Source organism: Rousettus aegyptiacus, unplaced genomic scaffold (genome assembly GCF_014176215.1).
Source record: "Rousettus aegyptiacus isolate mRouAeg1 unplaced genomic scaffold, mRouAeg1.p scaffold_m13_p_4, whole genome shotgun sequence".
NCBI classification, from domain to species: domain Eukaryota; kingdom Metazoa; phylum Chordata; class Mammalia; order Chiroptera; family Pteropodidae; genus Rousettus; species Rousettus aegyptiacus.
In genome coordinates this window covers 120,383,069-120,408,792 of record NW_023416307.1, presented here as the reverse complement: position 1 = coordinate 120,408,792, position 25,724 = coordinate 120,383,069, and the positions used below count along the sequence as shown (strand labels likewise).

Sequence of the window (25,724 nt, the reverse complement as noted above, 5' to 3'; positions counted from 1 at the left end):
TCAGTTAAGAGGTGACATTTGAAATGATGTCACCACGTGAGGCAAGAGCAATTTTAGCGAAGGAGCCAGCATATGCCAGGGCCCTTAGGTGTAACTAGCAAGGTATATTAAAAGATCAGAGGCTATGTGGCTGGAGTGAAGTACGCAAAGGGGTGAGGCAGAAGTAGTGAGAGGCCACATCATGTGCAACTTTGTAGGTCACAGTATGGAGTTTGGATTTGATCTTGACATTGAAGGGTCTTAAGCTGAGTGAGACATATTTACAGCCCCGTCTGCTGCTCTGTTGTGGCCCTGTGAATAAGGAATTGTCAAATTGTCATCTCATTCAATCCTTGCAACAATTCTGGGCAATTAGTGATGAAATTCCCATTTTACAGGTAAAGAAACTGAGCTGTGTAGCTAATAGTGGCAGAGCAAGATCTGAACCCACATCTATGTGACCACATCCTGCACTTGATCAGTGGGCATCCATGGAAGGTTCCTGGACTGGGAAATGGCATGGTACAAAGATGTTGACCAGGAGAAGGTGCCTCCAGTTTGGCTCCTGAACCTGTGCCTCTCTTCCTCTAGGGCAGACTATCTCCTATGAACTGAGTCCTGGCTAAGGGATCAGCCTGGGGAAGCAGGTCTTTGGGCCAGCTAGGGAAGCCCTGTTCTCAAGCCACATAGCAGGCCAGGTCAGCTGGTGCTCAGGCCATCTTTGTGATTCTCTATGGAATGAGCAGGGAGAAAATTTGGAGACAGAGTATATTTGGTTTCTTGGCTGTGATTCACAAAGGCCTGCTTTATAAAGCCATCATGAGGAGTCAAGCAAGAGGCAATGGGAGCAGAACCATGGGGCTGGAGGTAGGAGAGGAGCCTGTCACAGGTCTGCCAGGCCAGGGGAGGCTGTACCAAGTATGACCTCAGCTTGCCCTGAGCAAGCACTCATGGGAGGGGGCACTAGACCATCTCCTGCCTCCTCTTCTAATCCCTTTGGTCACCACACTATTCCCCTTCTGTGTTCTCGCCCAGTACAGAGCTCAGGGATAAAGGCACTGCCATGTCCTTCACCAATCAGTGACCTTACCACTCTGAATCTCAATTTCAATAGCTATAAAGTGAGATGATAAACCTTCCTGGGCAGGACTTCAAGGAGAAAGCCACACAAGTCCTTCACTCAGTGCCTGGGACATAGTAAGCACTCAGTTTAAAAAGCAAATACCACCTCTGTGATGGTAAGGATGACAATGGCTACCCAGCCTCCTAAAATCTCCTGGCTTCTTACCCACTGCCTCTACTTCCCTCTTCTCACACCACCTCTCCCCATCTGAGACCACACAGGACTCAAGCTGAGCCCTCACCCATCAGATGGGGCCCCACTGAGTCAGCTCTGCTCAGGCTCTGTGCCCAGACTTTCTATCTCATTCTTGTCTTATCCTCATGACAAGTGTGAAGGACATGGCCATGTCATGGCTGAGGAAACTGAGGCTCAGAGCCATGAAGAAGTCTGTACAGAAAGTGAGGAGCTGGGCTCAAATCCAAGTCTACACAGGAAATCGCCTCTTAACCCCACTTGCCCGGGTTTCTTCTTGGGCTGTCAGTGGAAGCTGTATTCTATTGAGGGCCTCCGAAGTGAAAGGGGATTTCCCTGCATTTGGAGAAGAGATTTTAAGTGAAGGGAGAGGTGAGACATTGGGTTATTGCCCCAATTCTGCCATAGCTGGGGAGTTAGGGCTGTGGGGGCCCTACAGGGGATTCAGAAGGACAGAGTCAGAGCTAAGATAAGCAAAGACCAGCCTGGCTAGTAAATGAAGACAGAGCCCGGAATGGGACAGACAGGTGGTGAGGAATTAACCAAGGCAGGAGTGGACGTTGGCTGCAGCAGGTGGGTCTGGAGAGCTCAGAATGCCACAGAGACCCCCCCAGAGCCAACAGCAGTGAAATGGCTCTGGGGATGAAGGCAGGAAAGACACTGAGGGCAGCCCCGGGATCCTCACCATTGTGTAAACCCCCATTGTGGTCCCTTCTTCTCATGGAAAGTCAGTTGGGGGAGCTGTGTGCCCATGGGAGAGGCACATGGTGGTCAGGCAGTGAGGAGGGTGCCTGCTCACCCGCCAGCTTGTACCCTCCAGGACCTCCAGAGTGTTCAGGTCTTTTTCTCCCTCCCAGGAAGACTCTGATCCCCCTTTAGATGCCCTTAGAGTTTCTCTGAACCCTTCCTGGCCTCAGTCTGCAGAACTCAGGAGACCCAAAGTAATTAACCAAGGTGGAAGGGGGTATTGGCTGCACAGAGCCAGTACATGTCACTAATGCTTCAGACCTTAAAGAGAATCCCCCAACTACCTCCTTTCACAGGGAGGAGCCGGGCTCAGAGAGGTCTAGTAGCTGCTCTAGGTCACACAGAGAACAGGTGGCAAAGAAAATCAGCTCTGAGCTTGTGACTTGCTTCTGGGTGAGGGTGGGGACACCTTCGTTGTTTCTGTCCAGGAGAAAAAGATGTCCCCATTTTCCTTAATCCCTGGGCCTCCAGGTGCCCAGCTCTGTGGTGCGGCTGGTGGTGATGTGCTGGCCCCCAAGCCCTTACATGGGCAGCTCCAGCATCTGTGCAGGCTACAGTGGGCCAGTCCAGCAGTTTCTTTTTGGAAAGTTTTTCAGAGAGGTGTTTGGAGGCCAGCCAGTAGGTCTTTTCCACCACCATGGAAATTTCCAACAATGAAATTATTAAAACCTCCTGTGGCCCTTCTCCCACCCCACTTAGTTATGAAAGACAGCTCCTTGGTGGCCAGGCAGGGGACAGAGCAGCTGAGATTCCAGAATGAAACCTGCAGAGAATTCTCCAAGGAGAGACTCCCTAATAGATGGCTAATCGGACCCAGGGGATCCCCTTTTGGAATCCAGGCAGCCTCTCAGGAAGGGATTTCCAGCTGCTCTGGGCCAGGAGCCAGGCGCCTCCTGAGCCCAGGAATTCCTCCTGCTGTCAGTGTTTGGGTGGCGTTGGCAGGGTACACAGGGCCTTGCACATCTTTGATGCTCAATAAATGTTGGCTGTTAAATAGTTACATAGGTGAGTTGATAAGGAAAGACAAAGGGTAGGAGGATAAGGTAAGTTCCATTAGGAATCATTTGTGCCGTGAGACCTTAGTCAATCACTTTACTCCTGTGCTGTCCAACCTCCTGTAAAATGGAGACAATTATACAGGTCATTCAAAGTGGGTTGAAATGAGAAATAATGCATGTGAAGTGCCTGTCTCAATAAACGGCAGTGACTTTGATCATCTCCATCATCACCCTCAAAACAAGGTAGAATAGATAACACATGAGCTTGGGAGACAGCACTGAATCTATCTCTGAGAATCCCTCTTGTTAGCTGCGTCACCTTTGGCAAGCAACTTCACCTCTCTGGGCCTCAGTTTCCTGATCCATTAAATGGAGATAAAAAAGAGTACCTGTTGCAGGGTTGATTATAGGAATCGAATAAGAGTCGATTGGCCTAGGAGTAATTGGGGCAGGCCTCTCCAAGGAGGTGACATTTGATCAGGGATCTCAAGAGGTTAAGGAGTGAGACATGTAGACATCTGGGAAAGGGCACTCCGGCCAGAGGGAACAATATGTGCAAAAGTCCTGAGCTGGGAATGTGTTGGCATGTCGGGAGAACAAAAAGGGGATGGGTGGGCTGAGGAAGGGTTGGCCAGTTCAGTTAATTGGGGCTTAATTGGCAAGTAATGTAAATGCCAACTCAAGTTAGCCTAAGAAAAAATTATGCATTGGCTAACCTAACAGGAAAAGAAAAAGCAGAGGTGTTGGCTTCAGGTATGGCTGTATCCTGGAACTCAAATGAGGTCTTTTCATGACTCAGCTCTGCTTGCATCTATGTTATCTTCATTTTCAGGGAGGTGCCGCCAGCTGCAGGCTAACCTCCTTCCCGTCTACAGTTGCAACAAAAAGAGAAGGCATGGCACTTGGAAGCAGACTGAGGTCTAGTGTGGCTGGAGCAGAAAGTTGAGAGGAGACAGAGGGACAAGCAAGGCTGAACACCTAGGTCCAGCCTTGTAGATCCTAGTAAGGAGTTTGGACTTAGTTCTGAGTGTGCTAGAAGCCATTGGAAGTTTTTAAGCAGGGAAGTGGCATGATCCAATTTATGTTTTAGGGATATCAATCTGGTTGCTGCATGGAGAATGGATTGCAGGAACAAGGGGCAGCAGGGAGATTAACGAGGAGCCTAGTGGGATCACCTAGGTAGGCATTGATGGTGGAAGCAGAGATGAAGAGAAAGGGATGGACTTGAGAGAGACTTAGGAGAAAGCCTGGACCAAGCTTGAGGTCTAAGTGAGCGTAGGGACACTAGCAAGAACTTGGCAGGGTCTCAGCCCCAGAGCAACAAGGGTGTTGGATGGAGCTCTTTTCCAGGCACAAAGCAAGAGCCAGTCCCTAGAATTGGGGCCTTTTTGCCCAGATGACACAAGCTCCCTGAGCCAGAAGACTAGGCTTTGAATCCCCTCCTAGTTAGGGGTCAGCTGGGCCCAGAACCCGGAACTTGCAGGTGGAATCCAAGTGGACCAACTATGAGAAATGAAGGGTAGGGAGGGCAGGAAGCCTACTCAGCAGACCATGGGAGGCCAGAATCGAGGCAGCCCCCTACTTTAGCCATGGTCATCCCCTATTCCTTTAGTCCTAGGTCCAGTCCAGGCCAGGACCCCCTGAGAGGAATATCAGGGTCCAGCCTGGGTCCCAGAGCTTCTAAGGACCTTTCCTGGTCATCATTGTGTACCTAAGGATGGCTTAGGAGTCTCCCCTGACCACTAGGGAGACTGCCTTGAGTCACATGAAAGGGAAGAATTGCCCAGATACTAGGCTTGTAGGAGACAATGGGCCCACATTGGGGTCACCTGCCTCTTGACCCACCAGACTGGACTAAATCTTGGGCCACTTCTGGCGTGGGTCTGCTTTTGGATGTCCAGGTAGCCATGAACATTTTTCTAAGGTTCCCGTTTGGCCAGGTTGAAGTATGGTCGGATCCAATTACAGCTGAGTTAAACCTCCCAGGTCATGTACCTGGGGTCAATTCTCAAAGACTGTGTGGTTCAGAAGGGAATCAGTTCTCCATATACCATTCTAGGGATATATCCACGCTCAGATTTTGTAGCAAACGAAGAGAAGACTGAGGCACAGAGAACCTAGGAGAGCACTGGGGAGCATAGCTGGGCTCAAGGCCATCCATGGAGCACCTCTTTAAGGATCAGCACTTTTGCACACATCGTTTCTTCTGATACAATTCAGATGAGGAAACTAAAGCTGAGAAAGGGCCCACATGGCATTTGTCACGTAATAAGTTCCTAGAAAATTTAAAACTGACAGAAAGTCAGTATCATCTTCTGCTCCCTAGAGATCACTCACTGAACGTCATGGCTTCCCACTTTGTAAAGAACATTCATAGCAAAAGAAATCAGTCTTTTTATTTCATGCATCCATCCTCCTCCCTTCCTCCCTTTCTTTCTTCCTTTTTTCTTTCCTTCCTCCCCAAACTATTTATAGATGATCTGCTACATGCTGGACACTCTGCTAAGCCCTTGGATACAATAGTTATTAAAAAAACACAGGCCCCACTCTCAGTGGTCTAATGTGGAGCATTAACCTAACAGTCACACAAATACATGTAAAATATAGTACAGTAGGTGAATCAGGAAAGGCCTCTCTGAGAAGGTAGGCTTAAGCCCAGAGTAGAAGGATGAGTAGGAGTTTACCAGGTGATGATGGGGAGGGAACAACATTAGCATTCCAGGCAGAGGGAACAGAACAGACAAAGGCCTGGTGGGGAGAATGAGTAGTGTAGCTGGAGCAGAGGGAATCAGGAAAATGGGGTATTGGGTGTGGTTAGAGGAGCCAGGGCAGGCCACCCAAGGCTTCGAAGATCACATTAAAAAGTTTTGTCTTTATCCTTAGAGCCACATGGGTAGGGATGAGATTGTGATGTGATCAAAATTGCTTTTCCAAGTGTCAACAAGGAAGCCAGTTAAGAGGCTACCGTAGTCATCCAGGCAAGAGATGAGAAAAACTTGAACAGAGGCAGGGGCTACAGAGAAGCAGGGAAATGAGTGGTTTAAAGGAAATGTAGGAAGGAACAGAATCATCAGAACTTGGATGATTGATGAAGAGGAAAGTGACAGGCATGATTCTTGTTTTTTGACACACTGACAGTGAACCCCAGGGGAGAATGAGGTAGGGGTAGGAAGCTTAAGGGTTGGATTTCAGAAGTGTTATGTTTGAACCCCTCCCTCACACCATGCATCAAGGGACTCTATCAACTGAGTAAAAAGACAACCCATGGAATAGGAAAACATAACTTGCAAATCGTATGTCTGATAAGGGATTAATATCCAGAACATATAAAGAACTCCTATAATTCAACAAGTAAAAGGCGAGCAACCCAATTAAATAATGGGCAACAGATTGAATAGACATTTCTCCAAAGAAGGTACGCCAATAGCCAATAAACACAGGAAAAGGTGCTCAACATCACTAATCATTAGGGAAACACAAATTAAAACAACAGTGAGATTCCACTTCACATTATTAGGATGGCAATTATAAACACAAAACAAAACAAAATAACAAGTATTGGTGAGGATGTGGTGAAATTGGGACCTTGTATGCTATTGGTGAAACTGTAAAATGGTGCAGATGCTGTGGGAAATTGTACAGTGGTTCTTCAAAAAAAAATAGAATTACCATAGGATCCAGCAATTCCATTTCCGGGTGTATACCCAAAAGAATTGAAAGCAAGGACTCAACCAGATATTTGTACACCCCATTTCATAGCAGCATTATTCACAATAGCCAAGATGGGGAAGCAACTCAACGATCCATTGACAGAGGAATAGATAAGCAAAATATGGTCTATACACATAAGGGAATATTATTCGACCTTAAAAAGGGAGGAACTTCTGACATATGGATGAACCTACAACATGGATGAACCTCGAAGACATTGTATTAAATGTCATAAAAGGACAAATGTATGATTCCACTTATATGAGTTCCCTAGAGTAGTCAAAATCATAGAGACAGAAAGTGAGATGGTGGTTGCCAGGGAATGGGGAGAGGGGACAATAGGGAGTTAATGTTCAACAGGTAAAGAGTTTCAGTTTGGGAAGATGAAAAAGTTCTGGAGATGGATAGTGGTGATGGTTGCCCAACAATGTGAATGCACTTAATGCTGCTGAATTATACTCTTAAAATGGTTAAAACAGTAAATTTGATTATGTAGATTTAACCACAATAAAAAGTAGATGACAAAAATTAAATTGGGATAACTCATAGACCTAAACACAAAAGCTACAACTATAAAGCTTCTAGAATAAAACAAAGGAGAACATCTTCACCTTCTAGGAATAAGAAACAATTTTTCAGAGAAGACATGAAAATATTCATCATTAAAGAAAAACCTAACAAGTTGGACTTAAGATCTATTGAGCATGAGCTATGGGGACATCCAAGTAGGAAGCTAGTGCCTGTTGCTTGAGATGAGGCCTAGACTGGAGGAACCCCACATGAGGCTCCTAGAGCTGATATTTCAAAATACAATCTGCCTTTTGGGCCTACAATGGGGTCACCTACCTTATGAGCCACCAAACTAGACTAAGTGACTTTGGGCCACTTTCGGAATGGATCTCATTGTGGATGTTGAAGCAGATGAGACCCTGAGCATTTTTCCAAGGTACCTACTCTGAGCTGCATCTCACTGGGGTGCAGTTTAGACCATCCATCTACTTCTCTGGCTAAAATCGGGGTGCGTCTATGATAACAGCTCTCTGACCAGCTCTATTGCCTTCATTTCTGTCCCCAGGGCTAATGAGGGAGTCAGATGAAATCTAATTTCCTCTAAACTAGAGGCTGATCAATTACGATTACAGGAACTTGCTGTCTGGAAGAATTAGCTTTGTATTTTGCTTGGAAAAGAACAGCATCAGAATTCTTTCTCTTCCTCCATTTCAGCATGGAGGGGAGCTGGTTATTACAGGATCCCAAGCCATGGGACCATGGGAAAGCTGTGGATCAAGAGGTGATTTTCAAACGGCCTTGTCTTGCTAAGGGCCTCCAAGCATGGGGTCCCAGCCTCAAACCTTTCTCGAACCATCTCCAGGCCCCTGGGTTTTCTGGTATCACCATCTTGGTACTTCTACCTGGCATTCCTTGGAAAGCAGGAAATTGACTTGGTGCCAGTAGACCATAATTCTGGGGCTATGTGGGACAAATGGGCCAGGGTCTCCTTTGAGAAGCTAATGAAAGCCACAGGCTTCCTACTTTGAAAAAATGTAAATCTACACAAACCTTTACAGGGGAACTTACATGGGCCTCAGCTAAAGACAACCTGATCTGGGGACCCCTGAAATGGTGCCAAATCTACCCAAAGTGCTTGCCTGCTTTGCTCTATGATTATCTTCTGGGGGAGGTATGATTATGCAGATTTTGCAAATGAAAAAAACTAAGGCTCAGAGTGGGTAACCTAGGCTGCCTGCCTAGCCCCAAAAGGAATAACAGGTCCTATAAGCAGAGGATTCCCAAATTCACTTTCTCCTTGTGTACAGTCTGGAGGCCCGACTCCACACCCCTGCCATCCCCACCCCACCTGCTCCAACTAAGAGGAGGTAATATAAAGTGTCCGGGAGCGGGAAGGGGGGGTTGGCTAACCCCTGGAGGGAAGGGATTTGATCTGAATCAACTTTGAGTACTCAGTGTCCAACTCAAGGCCCCAGAATCAACCAAGGAAGTAACGAGGGACTTTGTGCGGCAGGCAGACAGAAGGGCCTATTATTTGGAGACGGAAATGCTCTTAGACATCAGCTCTGTCCATCCCAGCTTGTGACCTGGGCTTCGCTGAGCATCAGTTTCCCTCTACAAAAAAAAAAAAAAAACCACCGGGTACATCAACACTCTTCTAACAAGGTTGTTAGGAAGATGAAAGGAGACAGCTGTGTGCCAGGCATTGTGCTCAGTGTTTCACAGGCATTGTCACACATCACCTCCCCCAAACCCTAGGCAGGAGTGTATAAATAGCCCCATCTCATTGATAAAGAAACTAAGGCCCAGAGCAAGGCCCCGGCCAAGACCAGGTAGCAAGTAGCAGAGCTGGAATTAGAGCCCAGGCGCACCTAACCCATCTGTGCCCTTGACCAAATGCATGGTGCCTGGCACCAAACAGGTTCTCAATAAATAGGCAAGTTACCCTTCCCTGCTCCCGACATCCGCCTCCCCACGCCAGGAAGCTTTCAGCAGGAGCCTCTGGCTGGTAATGGTAAACACAAGACAAAATAAAAGTGACCGGGGGAGGGGGTGGGAGTGCAGGAGCTTTGCATAATCCCTCCAGGCCAAGTCCCCAATGCTCTCTTTGATTTCTTTCACAGTAAAGTCTATTGTCCTGAGCTTGGGGCAGTAGTGAGGGAAGATGAACTTCACTGCTTATTTTTTCCCTGCTTTTGTCTTTCGTTTTACCCCCTGCAGGTGGGAGGCCCAGCAAATGCTTGGTGTGGCCACCCCTCATTCTCACACTAGCTTGCCTCCCCCCTCTGTTATGTTCAGAGCAGCAGCCCAGGCTCAAACTAGAAGTGATGAAGTCTGCATGCTCGGCTCACTCTAAGTGTGATGGTACTGATGCAGGACAGGGCAAATTTCCCCCAGACCAAGCCCTGCACTGATAGAAGAAGAGAGTCCTTTGACGGAGAGTGTGGAAAAAATTCAACACACACCAAAGTAGAGTCAACGGGAAAGTTTATTAGGAAAGGGATAACACTCCCAGACAGTGTGGTCTCCTTTCAGAGGCAGAGAGAGGGACTATGAGAGGGACAGTGACAATAGAGACAGGACAGTGAGAGAGACAGAGTAAAGGCACTGAGAGGGACCCTGAGTGTCCAGGGAATTCAGTTTACATATTTTTCTTTAAATCCTTTAAGATATAGTTTAAAAGACTTGGTTAACCCATTTCCTCTGATATAGACATACAGTAAGGAAGGGGAAGAGTATGAAGCTTGAAGAGGTAAGCATATGTAGAGTGAAAGGCCTGCTGGCAGTTCCCAGCCTTTAATCCATAGGTTCCCCATGGTTATAGCCCACCCCTTCATAGGTGTGGGGAATGGGCTGTTAGCAATCCCAGCAGAAACCTTCCTTTGTTCTGTCCTGCTGGCCGGGCTTCAGGGCTGATCAGCATATTGCAGTCTGAATGTAGCTTTATTAACATTTTAATTCTCTTGCCTCCTCCCTCCTTAGTCCATCTCAGACTTATGGGTGACATGGGGACAGCTACTGAGGGCACAAAGGCTTACCATGAGCCACTGGCATGCTGGGTCCAGAATGCATATAGAGGTGAACCAGCTGCCTCCCCCAAGGAGGTCCCAGAAAGACAATAGTGTAGTATGTCCAGAAGACCGTTGAAACACAAAGGCAGGTGTTGCAAAGTCTGCCCTGAAGGTTAGAGAAAGCTTCACAAGGGCAAAAATTAGAATTAACCTTTGCCCACAGGAGAGCACTTCAGGCAGGGACAACTGCGTGGGCAAAAGCCTGGAGGTGTGGAACCTTACAAGGTGTTTATTATGATTGGAAGGAAAAATACGAAGAAGGGGCCAAAGGACATGAGACTGGAGAAGCGGTCAGGGTGTGTGTGTGTCGAGCTAAGGATTTTGAACCAGTTCTGATGGCAGTAGGAAGCTACCGAAGGCTGTTGAGCAGGGAAGTCACCTAATCAGGTCTGCCAGTGTGGCTATGTGGCTGCTGGGGGCTCAACTCTGAGCCTCTTCCCTTCTCTCTCTCTCCTCTGATGATCTCACCCTGTCCCATGGCTTTAAATACATCTGCTGATTCCCATATTTATATCTTCAGTCGGAGCCTCTCTTCTGCACTCCCAACTCATCATCCAACTGGCCACTTGGCATCTCTCCTTGGACATCTCACAAGCATCTCAAAGTTAACAAGTCCAAAACAGGATTCTCGATCATGCCCACCCACCCCTCAAAACCAGCTCCTTCCCCAACTTCCCATCCCAGTAAATGGCACTACCATCCACCCTCTTGCTGACGTCAGAGCTTTTATCAGCCGTGCTCCTCCAGCCCCACTCTCCCAGCTCATCCTCTTGCTTCCACATCCTAACTCCCACCTGCCCACATCTCTCCAACACCATTTGCCTCAGTCGGCACCCTGTCCCCATTTGCCTGGATGATGCAGTGGCTGCCTCTTTCTCCCTGCTCTCCCTCTTACCCTGTGATAGTCCATTCTCCAATGAATGATAGACCTTTAAAAAATAATAATAAATAAAGCAAAAATTTTGTGCAAATCTGCCACCTAAAATTCTTTAGAGGCGCTCCTCTGCACCTGGAATAAAACCCAACTCCTCACCATGGATTCGAAGCTTTGCACAATCTGTCTCCTGCCCTTCTCTGAGCTCATCTCATCTCGCTCTCCCTCAGTCACAAGCCCCAGTCATGCTGGCCTCCTCTGGGTTATTAAAGGCATGCCCTGCCCTTTCCCACCTCGAGGCCCTTGCCTGCGCTGTTCCCTCTGCAGGGAATACTTCAGCCCTAGCTCTTTGCACATCCACCCAGCAAAATAGGTCCCCTGGCAGTCAGTTGTAATGCCTTATTCTGTTCAGAACACTTTTTACCATCTCTCTTCTCTGGGAGCAAGCACAATGTGCCCGGCACACAGTAGGTGCACATTAAACAACTGTTGTGTGAATAAATCAGAAAATAGCAGGAGGCCTAGAAGCAGGAGTTTAGGGGAGAGAGAATGAGAGTTGAAAGGACAATGGAAGGGCAAGCAGAGGAAAGGAACTAGCACCAGATGGGATGTTTGGATTTGATCCTAGAGGCACTGGGGAGCCGTAGAAGGTTCTTTAGCATAGTCATGGAAGTGGAAGTGATAGTAGAGCAAGGGAAGCTGTATGTTTGGTGGTCATGTGATTGGGTTCTAAATTCGGACTGCCTTAGGTCAGATGTTGTTTCAACAACTTTCCATCTGTGAGACCCTGGGAAGAGCACTTAGCCTCTCTGAGACTCGGTTTCCTCCTTTGTAAAACGGGGCCTGCTAATGAAGCCTCCACATGTGGCTACTGAGCGTTTAAACGAGATGGTGCATGTTAAGTTCTTGGGATGTCGTAAGTGCACACTAAACACTGGCCAGTGCTGCTACTGTAGGGTTGTCGGTGCTGCTTTTTAAGGCTGTGCATGTCAGACATTGTGCTTGGTGCTGGGAATGAGCCCTGACCATTGTGGAGCTCACAGTCTGATGGGGAAGACGAGCAGATAAAGTTCTGCCTGGGGTTGCCCCGGACGAGCACTGTACTGAAGACACAAGCCAGGCCCTGTGAGAGCAGAGAATTAAATCTGGGAGAGTCAGGGAGCCCTCCTAGAAGTGACATTGGATTTCTGGTGTGACAGTTTCCTTGAGAGAATATTTTGAGTCAGCAGCCACTGGCCCGTGAGCAAGGGAGGAGGGAGATGTGTTCTGGCTGCACAGCTCCCAAAATAACCCGGATCCAAGGGCGGACAGCCAGGCAAGCCCCGGGAACTGCTACCATGTCTTTCCTGGCTGGGTTCCGGTGACCTTGGAGCAGTCCTTACCCTGCCCTGTGCCCCCAGGTGGCAAGATGGCCTGGAGGAGGGATGCCCAGGCCAGAGATCCCACCCAGGCCGAGGGGGCTGGGCTGTCAGTGTAGGCCCTCTCTCCCGCATACACAGACTATTGTGCTGTGAGCTACCCTCATGAGACCTGAGTCATGTTTCCATTTCAGCTTCTGGACCACTAGCTTGACCACCAGGGCCAAAGAAGACGTGCTCTGGAGCTCCGGCCCTGCCCTCTCCCTCTGCCTCTGTGTCTCTCGATTCCCATTCTCTCTGTTTCTATCTCTGCATCTTTGCTTCAGTTCCTCTGGCTCTTTGTCTCTCTCTCCATCTTCCTCTGCTTCTCCCACTCCTTTTCCCTTCTCCTTCTTTCTCTCCCTCTCTCCATCCCTCTTCTCTTCTCTCTTTCTACCTTCCTTCCTCTCTTCGCTCTTTCCCTCTGCCTCCCTCTCCCTCCTTCTCTGCGTCTCCCTTTATCTCTTTTGAAGTCTGTCTCTGGTTCTCTCTCTCTCCCTCTCCCTCCCACCTTTAGCCTCTCAAGTTGCTCTCCGCCTTACAGCTTTTCTTTCTCCCCTTGCTTTACCCTCCACCCCTATTCCCTCCTCTCCCTACAGTGGAAAGCATCCTAGAACACACACGCATGCGTGCATACACACAGACACACACAGGCAGGCACATGCTCTCTGAGCCCACTTGAGACCAGAGCCCAAGCTCTAGCGCTGCTGCCCCCGTCTCCCAACCTCCAAGCCTGGCTCAGAACACCGGGATGAAGGCAGGATTGGGCAAAGCGGTAGATGATGAGACTAATGGAGGTATCGGAGGGAAGGGGTTCTGCCTTCCACCTGGCCTTCCCTCACCCCTGCGCTTAGAGCTGGGGACCAGGAGGAGGTTCCTGAGCTGTGTCCTCCCCTCCATGCAGCTACTGGGCTTCCTAGCACCGACTACAGGTCATGTCATTGGGCTCATTCAGCAGAATTATAAATAGCAGCTTGTGCCCGATCTGGCCCACAGAGCAACCTCAGCTGCCACAGGGTCCCCAGGGCCCTTGTCCTCTACCCCTCTGACCATCCCTCTGAGGCAAGTCCTGCCCCTTCCCTGTGCTGCCAGCGGGTCCTCAGGTCAGTATCCGATGTGCTGTCACCATAGCAACCTGCATGTCCAGCCTGGGCTCAGATTGCAGGGAGGTGAAGGTGTGGGCAACTGAGGGAGAGAGGTGTTCAGTAGCCTGGAACCAAAGGTCATGGCTTTGTACTGGGGCTTTCCAGCTCCCTCAGGGGCTGGGGAGTGAGGTCCTGTCCCAAAGAAATCTCACCCTGCTGGTGGACAATCGGGCAGAGATGTCTGGTACTGGGAGGCCTGGGAGAGGGGTGCTACTCCAAGCCTCTCCCAGTGAACTGGGGCAGTGGGTCAGCCCAGGACTTGAAGCCAAAGTATCGTGTGTTCAAATCCTACATCCCTACCTACTACTTAGGTCACCTTGGGACCACCACTTACCCCTCTGAGCTCAGCATCCTCAGATTGAGAGAGGAAGAGTAATACTCCTCCACCCCACTTCCAGGGGTGGCTGTAGAGATCAAAGATACCAGCTGTGAGACAGATCCCTCTATCATCCTACTTCTGAGCCCCTGGGGGCAGTGCAGGTAAAACTTCCAGACATTAGAGTCACACTGACCTGGGTTCCAGTTTGGCCATTGCCATTCACCAGCTGGATGATCTCAAGTAGGTTGCACAATCTCTTCGAGCCTCTATAGTTTCCCTAACTATAAAATAGTCCTGACAACAACATCTACACCTCACTGTGTTTTGAGGATGAGCTGGGCCACAGTGGGAGAAACTGTTGGTATAGCGCTCTACACATGGCAGCTATACTTGCTATCAGCTTCTGAACTATTATTTCTATTCCAATCTTCCTGGTAGAGATGTTTCTGACTGTATCACTAACTCACTGGTCACTTCAGACCACTCCCTTTCCTTCCCAGATCTCAGTCTCCCCATCTGCAAAATGACCACAGGACTACTCATGCCCTGCCCAGGTCTGAGATTTGTGTGTATCAAGCAGCCCCACTAAGCTGGGCCGTATCTAATATTGTATACTGACATCCTCACTGGCCCTGTCTTTGGCTCCTGAAACCTAAGCTGAGTGGTTGCCTGGCAACTAAGGCGTGAGCTCAGGAGGCTTGGGTGTCAAAGTGTCCAGCTTCAGCCCCCTCCCTGCATCCAGAGGCCCAGCATGGGGGCTCAGGCCAGGGACCCTGGCTCGGACCAGCCCAGGAGTAGTCTGCTGATCCTCTCATACCTGTGCAGGTCCAGTCTACCTGAGAGCCCACATTCTCAGGACAAAAGGGGCCATTGGCCTGGGATACTTTTATAGGTAGGACACGTGGTCAGGCTCAGAGAGAGAAACTGGAGCCTCCTCTCACTGCTAACTGATACAGTAGCTGTCACCATCACCATCTTCCTGGAAGCCTGCAGGCCAAGTTTGCCCAAAAGCATGGAGAATTCCCTGACTCTCTCTTAGCACTGTCCTTGGGAGGCCTGACGTCACCTCCTGGAGCTCCCAGGGCACTTTGCATGGCCACATTTAATAAATCATATCACCCTTATGTTTATCTGGCCTCTCCATGTGACCTCTCTGACATTTTCAGTTCATTTATGCAACAAATATTTTACTGAACATCCATCCCCACTCTGTTGTGTTCTGCCTGAGTGACCTTGAGCAAATTATTTTACCTCTCTTTGCCTTAGTTTTCTTTTCTGCAAAAGGGAGATAATAAGAATATCTGCCTCATGGAGTTGTGACTTGGATCAAATGAGATGATAGGTATAAAGTACTTGGCACATAGAAAATGCTCCATAAATATTAGTATATCATAATTATCTTTAAACGTCCTTTACAATTCTGGGTACAGGTTGCATCGTTCACAAAATTACCAAAGTGGATTCGAAATCTCATTGTAGTCTTTCCATCTTTGCCTGTGTTTGGAGTGGGGGTGGGACAAGGAGGCCTACCGGTGCTTGGGGTGGACGTAAATAGCAGGGCAGACAGCTTGCGTGGGGAGGGGATCTGGCATTTACAGGAACCTGGAAGGGAGTGCCTCCTTGCATTTTACACCATAGGTGCCTGCTCGCCTCATTCTAGTCCCAGCACTATGTCTGAGTGACCTGTGTCAAGCAAGTCACTTGTCCTCTTTGAGCTTCAGTCTCCTCATCTTTAAAATAGGCACCCTGCTTCCTCTGCCCCAGGGTCACAGGTGAGACAAAGGAAGTTGTACTAGGAAGAACCCCTTCCAGTAATAGCTTTTATTAATAAGAAGATAATGATGCTATCCATGGAAGAGGGCTGGGCTGGTGGCCATGTCTCCCCAGAGCCTGCCATTCGTCAGCAAGGCCACATTGGGTGGCCGCCAGCCCTCTGGCCCGGGGGCCGTTTCTAACAGCAGGTGATGAGGCCAGGCTGACGGCTTCAAGATTTCACCCTTGACTTCTTCCAAACACAGGAAGGGGCTGCCATCTGCTTCCTGCCCCTCATACCCAGGCTGCCAGGTCAGCCAAAGCCCCCGCCTCACACCTGTCAGCAGTACAAGGAAGAGAACTCCACTGGGTGTTCTCTAGTGGATGCTAAAGCCAGCAATATCCTGGGAGCCTCCTCCCGGCCCCAGGCCACTTGGGCACCAGGCATTGTTTCTCTACCTGGCTTTCTCTCTCTCCTCTAAATACCACCTTTCTCTCCACCGGTGTCCCCACCATGGAGCAACTCCATTGTGCTGGTTCTGGGTCCAGGAACCTGTTAAAAGCCAAAGTCAAGAGCACAGCCATGGGACTCAGACCCTAATGCAGACCCTAATGTGACCTTGGCTAGCCGCACCACCATGTGAAACTCAGCTTCCTCATCTGTAAAATGAAGAAAAGTATCTACCTCAGAGGCAGTTGTGGGTATGAGCGAGATCATGTCTGGAAAAAGCTGAATACAAGGAGTAGCACTTGATTGTAATAAAACTTAGCCTTTCTTACGATTATTTTTGTTACTATTATAATTCTGGTGTCATTATGACTGTGGCCGCCTTCTTGCCAGAAATGTTATCTCATTTCCTCTGGTTGAGCCACAACTTAGATCATTCCTGCAGGCCAGTGTTGGGTACCCAGTAGGTGCTCACTGCATGCTCTCTGCCTTTGTATGTAACTGCAAGTGTTTGTTGACGTGGATGAATCCATGACCCAGGCAATCTTGTCCTCTCTTAGTTTCTGAGGTCAAGCTACAAATTCCTGCAGCCACTCAGCAGACTTCTGTTAGGTACGAGCTGTGTCAGACGCACTGGGGACCTAGAGATGGATGTACACAGTCTCCTGCCCTCGAGGGCATGAGCGGTCAAGCTCCATGGAGGGATCAATTAACTATGCCTGGAGAGGGGTCAGCATAGGGTTCACTGAGGAGGGGGCCTCTGAGCTAGGCCCTGCTGGGTAAATAGGAGTCCACCAGGTAGAAAAGCAGAAGGGAGAGAACAGTTTCTGCTACGGCATGGAAGGTGGCCCACAAGGCAGCTACGAGTTGATTTCTTATTATTAGATAAGAAATTCCCCCTTCCCATAGATGTCTCAGTGTCCAGAAGATAACTGGCTGATCTGAGAGCACCCACATGCTCAGCAGAGTAGGTGGTGCTTGGAGCCTGAAGAGGCCCCCTTTCCTGGCCTGATTCAGTGTCTAAGACTTATCACAAGTCAGCATGTGAGGGCCTTTTAGAAGCCATCTAATCCAAGTTTATCATTTTACAGATGGAGAAACTGAGGCCCAGAGAGAGAAGACAGTGGAGCAGGGACAGTTAATGGCAGACCTCCTAGCCAGGCTTGCTCCAGACCTATCCACCCATGGTTGGGGGTGACCAGCTCTAAAGTTGCATGTTCTGTGCAAGATCTTGAGCCAAATCACTTCCTGAACATGTCATTCTCTGTGGGACTTGCCACAGGCCCCTGAATCTCTCTGGCCTTAATTTCCTACTTGTGAAATGGAAATAATCAGTGGCTTCTTTGTGGACTTCAAACTGAAAACATTTTATGAACATTCTTATAAAATGCCATTTTGTCACCACTGTCATTTTGTTCAGGATGAACACCAATGGTGGAGTTCCTTGAGAGCTAAAATCATCCGATGGCATGGTTTGGCATTCAAAGGTTCAAAGCCACCCTTAGACAATGACAAGGTGACAGGAAGGCTATATATACCCTGTACACAACCACACGTGTTCTCTGCTCTGCCCTGACACACACAGACATACATCTGTACATGCACGCCTGGTTGCACAACCACACATACATTCCGACCTACCCTGGCACATACACATATCTATACACTCATGGTCATGAGCTTCCAATGGGAAAGAAGGAGCAGGGATATTCTACCTGAGTTAGAAAATTCCCATTAACAATAAAACAGTAAAAATGGTAAGAAAATTTCAGCTCAACCTAAAGAAATCTATAACCACCAGCATTGTCATAGATTATCGTGGAAGGAGGGAGTGGACTCCCTATCAAGAGAGGCATGCAAGCACAAGCAGGACTTCACACGAGTACTGTGAAGGAGCTTGGGCATCACAGAGATGTTCACCTCTGAGATCCCTTCTGGTCTCTGGGGACAAGTGAGCTTGGGGAATCAGGGCATCTTCTGGCTTTTCTGTCAAGCTTTACAAATATTAGTGCCCCTTTGGTGTCCCCTGCATAGACTCACATTATCGTCCCAACAATCCTATGAGGTAGGGACGATTACTGTCCCCATTTTAGAGATGTGAGAACTGAAGCCAGAGAGCTTCCTTGATTTCTCCCAAGGTCATTCAGTGATGGCAGAGCAAGGGTTCTAACCCAGATCTCTCTGACTCTAAGCTTCAGACAAAGGGATCTTGATGCTACTAAGTTGTAAGTCAAATGAGAAGTGGCTTAAGAATCCATAGAGGTGTAAAAGGGATCAAATATGTATGTGGTGATAGAAAGAAATCTAACTATGGGTGGTGAACATACAATGCAATATATGTGTGTGTGTGTGTGTGTGTGTGTGTGTACAATTCAACAGAAAGGCATATATATAAATTGTACACCTGAAACTTACTGGGTTTTGTTAACCAATGTTACCATAATAAAAATGAATGAATGAATGAATGAATTTTAAAAAAGAATCTGTAGAAGGAAGAAGTTTCTGGGGTGGGAGGAAATTTCCAAGAGAAGATGGCGTTGGGGATGGTAGATCTCGTTGCCCAGACATGAGGGGGAATGTGACAGGCAAAGAAGAGAGGGCACTCAGGCAGAGATCCCAGCCATGCAGCGTGTGGAGGGAGGGCTGCTGTGGTGGCCACAGTGATGAGGTCAGAGGGGAGCCAGGCTGTACACGCCCTCCATGGCCTCACTCACTTTCATGTCAGGGCTCAGAGCCTCAGCAGCATGCTGTGGCTCCGCATAGCTTCAGCAAGGCTGGGGTCCCCTGGGCCTGCATCCCCCGGGAGGCTGCACTCGCATCTGTCCCTGTGCAGATGGCTGGTGAGCACAGCTAACGGCCCCCACCCCCACCCGCACCCCCTTCTGTCGCCGGGACTCGGGCTGTGCCGGGGAGTGTGGTGCAGCGTTATTTTTAGAAGTAGCACCATCTGTTCAAGGTGCCGGGCGGTTTCTGTTCGTCTCCGCAGTAGCCAGGACGGCCATGCCAAGTCAGGGGAAGACTGCAGAGCTCGCCGGCGGGGCGGTCACTAATTGGCATGCAAGTCTCCTGGATGCAGGAGCCAAAGAGATTTTGCAAGCTCTTGGGACATGGAAATTTGGGATCTGGGGTCTGGGGCTGCCAGTGGGGTGGCTCTGGGGCCAGGGGAGCCAACACAGAGAACAGGCTTGGTGTGAGGGGCGCACCAGCCTGGCCCCTGGGCCTAAGCCAGGGCCTGCTTCCTGGCAGATTCTGAATGTCTTGCCATGACTTTATCCCTGACCTCCAGCTTTGGGTGGAGAATGGAAAAGAGGCAAGAGAAGAAAAGAACAATGGCCATCCCACAAGGATCCTCCATTGGACCTAACAGTGTGTGTGGCAGAAGACTTGAGCCTGAGCAGTGTGGCCTAGAGGGGCTGGCACATCTCCACTAGACTCCAAATGTCTCAGTGTGTCCCGCTGCCTGAGCCACCACCACGTTGGGCTTCTGAGTCATCAAGGGAAGGACTTAGGCTGGTGTTTTTGAACCGGGGCTCTGATAGCAGATTGCCTGGGTTCAGCTCTAACAGCTATGTGACCCCAGGCAACTTTCTTAACCTGGCAGAGTCTCTCTTTGCTCGTCTGTAAAATGGGATGCCTGCTGCAGCTACTTCATAGGGTCCACGTGCAGATTTGCAGATGTGGTGCCTATCAGGCTATGGCACGCACCTGGGTGCAGTCGGCATCAGCTTCTACCATCCACTAACCAGTTTCCACTTTTCACTTGCAGACTGCACCCTAAGATTTGTTGTCCTCAGTGTCCTTCCATGGTCAGACTCCTTTCTCAGTCATGGAAGCAGCATTAATGGAGACCTGTGCTTTGCTAGGGTCTAGTGAAGCCTCATTCTCAGGGAGATCATGGTCTTGTGGTGGAGACAATCTGGCAAGACCCACCCCAAGACTGAGGGTGGAGAGTGTGAAGTCGAGGAATGAGCCACACATGATGGATTGGCAGTGGGAAGAGATTGGAATTTAGAGTAGGGGAATTGGAGAAGTTGGTGTGCTGGGCCTTGGAGAGGAAAGTTTTGATTAATGGGAAAGCAGGTGTAGACAGTTTTGGACCGAGGGAACAGTATGTGCAAAGGATGGGAGGCAGGAGCATGTATTACTTGTTCAGGAAATGTAAGGAGTTCTGTTAGAACAGAGCCCGGAAGAGCTGGCTCCAAGCCAATTAGGCAGGATCCTGTATGGCACCAGAGAGCCAGTGATGGTTTAATCCAGAGAGTGTCATGCTCAGTCTGAGAGGCAGCACAATGTGGTGGCTTTAGAGACAGGTCCCAGGTCTGCTCCTGGCTTTGCCACTTATTAGCTGTGTGCCCCTGGTCATGATGTTATTTCACCTCTCTCAGTCCCGATTTCTTCATCGTAATAATGCCTACCTCATGGGCTTATTGTGGGATGAGGCGTGTTCAGAGTCTGACACAGCTTCTAACATATGGAAGCCACTCAGTGAATGGCAGTCACTGTCAGCATCACTCTAGGGACAGTGAAAGGAAGATTGAGGAGCTAGTCAGCAGGCCATGGATGAGGAGCCTGAACTAAGGCCAGGAGCCTAGGGAGGGGAGAGAGGAGGGATCCTGTCCCTTATCGAGCTGATTGGATGCGGGCATCTGATTAGATATGAAGGAAGTAACAGAATCAAGGGTGATCCTAATAAACCAACTCTGGGGACCTAGGAGGGTGCGTTTGATGCCATAAGTAACATAGGGGTCACAGAAGAATAAGGACATTTGGGGGAGTCGGAGAGCCTGAGGACCCTCAGAGGGGCCATTTGGCAGTCATGGGAAAGTTGGTTCTAGAGCTTGGGAGAAAAGGTGGGTTAGAAAGGGTAGTTGGGAACCACCCTTGTTAGGGTGAAAGTGTATGCCAAGTGAGTGGCATTACCCAGAGAGAGAAAAGGCAGTAAGAATGTCAAGGACAGGACCAGAGGAAAGCTTACCATTGGCCCCAAGCAAAGTAGCCATGAAGACCCTTGTGTAGGTGCTGTCACAGAAGCCATAGGAGAGTGGGAGAAGGGGTGGGGTGTTGTCAGCCATGGTTAATGGCATGAACAGAGCCCTGGAGTTGGCTGGCACAATTTGTCCCCAGGAGCCATCCAAGGGCCTGGCCTAGCAGGAAGTGGCAATTGGATGGGCAGGAACAGGGACAGGGAGCCAGAAGTGATTTTGAGCCAGAAAGTGGTCCACAAGAGCAGGTTAGGATTCTAGAACCCAGAACCAGGGGAGTGTTGGCTGTAAGAAGAAGAGCAGAAATAGGAGCTGGAATGGGAGCCTCATAGCTCTAGGGCAGTGGTTCTGCTTGTTTAAAATTCCCAGCCCCACCACCAGATCCTGACTTATCTCTGCCAGCTTGAGACTGAGGACCTGAGTCTCCACCGGCCCCCAAGTGAATACCAGCACAGGTGGCCCTCTGGGAACTGCACTTTGAGTGGCCCTGCTCTGGGGTCCCAAACCCCACCCAGAGAAGTCTTTATCAGGAGAGGGTAGAAAACCTCAGCCCCGAGAAGGCAGCTCCTGCTCTCTCGGCTGCTCCTCTGGCTTCCTGGCCTTTTAATTCACCTTCTTCAGGTCTGAGGCCAAGTCTGTAGCCTGGCAGAGATCTCTGGCTTTCCACAAGAGAGATTCTGGGGAAGATAACCTAGGCTCGAGCATGGAAGGCCATGAGTGCACAGTCACCAAACCAGGGCATCTTAGCTTTAGCCAAGAAGACTGACCATAGTAGTGAGAAATAGAATCTAAGACACACACCCCTGTGTGAATATACTCACACACATACAACAATCCTGCCAGCACCTGCATCATTCTGACTCCCCTCCTCCTTTGAATTCATGAGTCCTGCTCTTCTACATTTTCCCCCTCTCCATCTAGTTCTATTTCCTGGCACCTGCAATCTCAGGCCACACAGAATGACTTTCCCCCACACCTTAGCTTTCTGCTTCTCTGGTCTGGACTCCAAAGGAACTCATTATCATTCAAAAGTAACCTCCCCGTTTAGATCCATTATCTGACATGCAAGTGGGTGAATACTCCTACCCCAACCTATGGAGGAAAAATTTAATAAATTCAGTCAGATTGAGATGCCACCACTTAAATATGGTCTCAGCAGGAACCAGAGGAAAAGGACCATGCACAGTGCAAAAGGATGGATCACTAATGATGGGATTTCTGGACTTGGTGACAGATAGCATTGATCGGCCAAAGTGGGTCCTCTGTGCATGCATTTGAGTGGCCCCGAATAGCCTTTTGCATACTGTCATTTTGTTGTCTTGCGTCTCACAGGTGTTCATTAGGACACCCCATTGCCTGAGAAACCAGCTTTAAGGGTCAGCACCAAATATCTGGGGTCAGCTCCCCATGCCTATTCACAGAGTTCATGGCTAAGGCCCTATGCCCTACCCAGTGAACCCACGTCCAGCACCTCAGGTTTTCCAACCCTACACTCCATTTTTCAGCGCCGCTATCCTAGAAAGCTCCTAGGGGCACTTATCACCCATTGCTCTATGTCAGCACCACAACATGTGGACAGCTACTTGCACGTGGTCCTTAAAGCCCACCCTATTCTCAGTCAGCACTATGGCCTTAGGGACAGCTCCCAGTGGAGACAGTTCCCAGTACCTACTTCTTTGTCCTCCCTTGGGGGCTGTCAGTCAGCACTAGGACCACGTGGACAGTGCTCAAACCAGCCTCTGTTGGTCAGTCAGCCTGCAGGGAGTGGGGGCCTGCAGTTATCAGGTTCCCTGACCTCAGCCACCCAATCCCTCCCTAACAGCAACCTCCATCCATCCATCAGCACTTCATCCCCTGAGACAGCTTCCTGGCCCCAGCCCTTCACGGTCAGAGGTGAAGCCTGAGGACTCACCAACCAGCCTGTCGTGTGTGACCAGAGCACTGACACCGCAGAACCCTGTGCTTCGCTACAGTGACCAGAGGCAAGAGCAGGAGCCTGGCCTGTTGGAGCGAGGGATGCGAGTGAGCCTAGGGGGCCCCTAAGGGTATCTTTGTGTGTGTTTGAGATCTGTTACCCTCTAACCAAGGACCCCATGCCAGTTACTGCACTCTCTTTTTGTTTTTTCTCCTCTGTCAGACAGGGTGCCGGCTGTTGCTGTGTCATAGGGTTGTTGTGAAGGATTAAATGTAAAATGTAGTGTGTAGAACAGTGCTTGGCACATAGTAAGTATAATCTAAGCATTGCTTTTATCATTTTTTGTCCTTCCTTCAGACCTCTGCTTGTAAACCATGGGAGAGAAAGAGGCAGATGAAGGCAAGATGGGATTGGGTCACTACAGCCAGTTAGGACCCAGAGGCTGGGCGCAGCCAAGGCTTCAGAGGGGGCCTCAGGGAGGTCAATATGGATGTAGGGAGAGTTGGGCGTGCAAGAACTGAGGCTGGGGAGCAGGCCAAGGCTTTTGGCTGAAACCAGAGAGCAATTCCAGAGCAGCTGGTCCATCCCAGGCAGAGCCGCAGTCTTGAACCTTCTCAGTACATGTCCACTTTCTTTCAGGCAAAGTAAAGTCTCCCCAACACTTCTTTCCCTCAGCTAGGCTTTCTTGCATCCAACTTTAGTGTTTTAGCTTCATCAGAAAACTTTAAGGGAATATTTCTAAACAAGAAACATATAAAGAGTACAAATCTGGGAAAGCAGATGCTGCCATGCAGAGGCCCAAAGGAGGGCCGTGGGTGTCAGAGGTAGCAGGTGAATTTTGATCAGCTTATGACTCCTGGGCTCTAGGGCATTTCCCCTTCCTTCAGCCTCCTCCAGCAAAGCAGGACTTGGCCTACAGTGGGGATGGCTGCTCCTGTTGGGAACAACATGGCAGCAAGGAGGACCAGGGCAGTATGTGTTCACCAAGGATTAAAGTATCAGATAATGGGAGAATCCTTGAGGAGGGTTCTAAAATGGCCTTTTGAAACTGAGTATCTTGTCCAACATCCCCCCCCCACACCCCACCCCCTACCCCCCATCACTTCACAGAAAATGAAGCAGGCATAGGGGAGAAGGTTCTGGCCATATTGCAAATTGACAAAGGGTAACAAGACACAGAAGAAATATGCATGGAGGCTTTGGACTGGAGCAAGTCCTATCCGTATGGCTTTGGCCACCTGTAATCTCTCTGAGCCCCAGTTTCCTCACCTGTAAGGCAAGGACAGTGATGCCACACAGCCCACGGAAGAATGTGCTAAGCAAGTCACATTAATAGTAGTGGTCAAGCCAAGATCGGGACCCAGTGAATCTGGTTCCCAAGCAAGTGCTGTTTGGGTTACATGCTCTCAAAATTTGAAGCAAAAGTTGTGCAGGAATCACTCAACTCAGCCTACAGATCATGACTGTAGGGTTATCATAGGGGCCTCTTTATGCAGAGTGATCAGACCTTAAACAGTAAGATATGAGCACCTCTCTTGCTCCTCTCAGAATCCCAGTGCCTGAGGCAGGGCCTGAGATGCACCTCCTTACGTTTACTGGATGGGTGGAAGGATGGAGAGACAGACAAATGGACGGATGGATAGATAGCTGATGGTGGGTGGATGGATGGACGGGTGGCTAGATAGGTAGGTGGATGAATAGATATGTGAGACACCTGGAGGACCAAAAATAGGGCTTTTTTCTTTCATCTAAAATTAGCAACTCCTCTGGAGAAGAGGAGTCTGTTGAGGGAGATGAGCCTGGTGGGCAACTAAGGCTGGACCTACCCACCCTCAAGATAGCATGAGAGCAAGAAAATACGCAAGAAACCCTAGGTCGCTAACAGCCTACCCCCGACCCTGCTTCTGCCATCTGTGCCTTCAGGCTGATGCATGGCTGGTTCTGTGAGACTTTTTTTTTTAGATTTTCCTTTTCTGGTTAACGGGATAGGAGTTTTCTAAAAATAGCTCTCAATTTGTTTCCAAGGTATTCATTTTCAATTCCCTTCCTCTTTCCCCGTTCTCGCTCTTCAACTGTGAGAATTCAAAGCTGAGATTTTCATTGTCAGCTTTGATGCATGTGCATGCTCGCACGCGCGCGCGCGCACACACACACACACACACACAGTGGGGCCTGTACACTCAGAGACAGGTATGGACACAGATACCTCTGGCTCACTCAAACTCACAAATACACACTCATGCTGACATAGTCTAATAGAAAAGTACACAGAAGCCTTGTCCTTCAAGGTTACCCACACTAAGCACACATCTGCTGACACACCACAGGGACCCTCTGACACACACACACACACACACACACACACACACACAGGCCTAATGCAACGCTAACATTTCACACTTGACCCAGGTGTGCCCCCAGACTATGGACTGGTCATGCTGAATATCCACCATAACACATTCACATTGATTTCGCTCACCCGCACTGACCTCACACACTCACACTAACATGCATACCCTCACTTTCACATACTCCAGATCCATCAAGTTCTCTCCTCACAC

General features: G+C 49.2%; 1 protein-coding gene across 13 annotated transcripts in view; it reads left to right on the top strand.

The window, feature by feature from the left end:
- ATP2B2 (ATPase plasma membrane Ca2+ transporting 2) overlaps nucleotides 1–25,724 on the top strand; it is a 359,406-nt gene that overhangs the window by 204,598 nt on the left and 129,084 nt on the right. For 2 of the 13 annotated variants that reach the window (XM_016121358.2, XM_036218866.1), the window contains exon 1: nucleotides 23,251–23,270. The exons of the other annotated variants lie outside the window; for them this stretch is intronic. The gene's annotated coding sequence lies outside the window, so the exon portion shown is untranslated. Of the gene's footprint in view, nucleotides 1–23,250; nucleotides 23,271–25,724 lie in introns of those variants that run through there. 13 annotated transcript variants of the gene reach the window in all.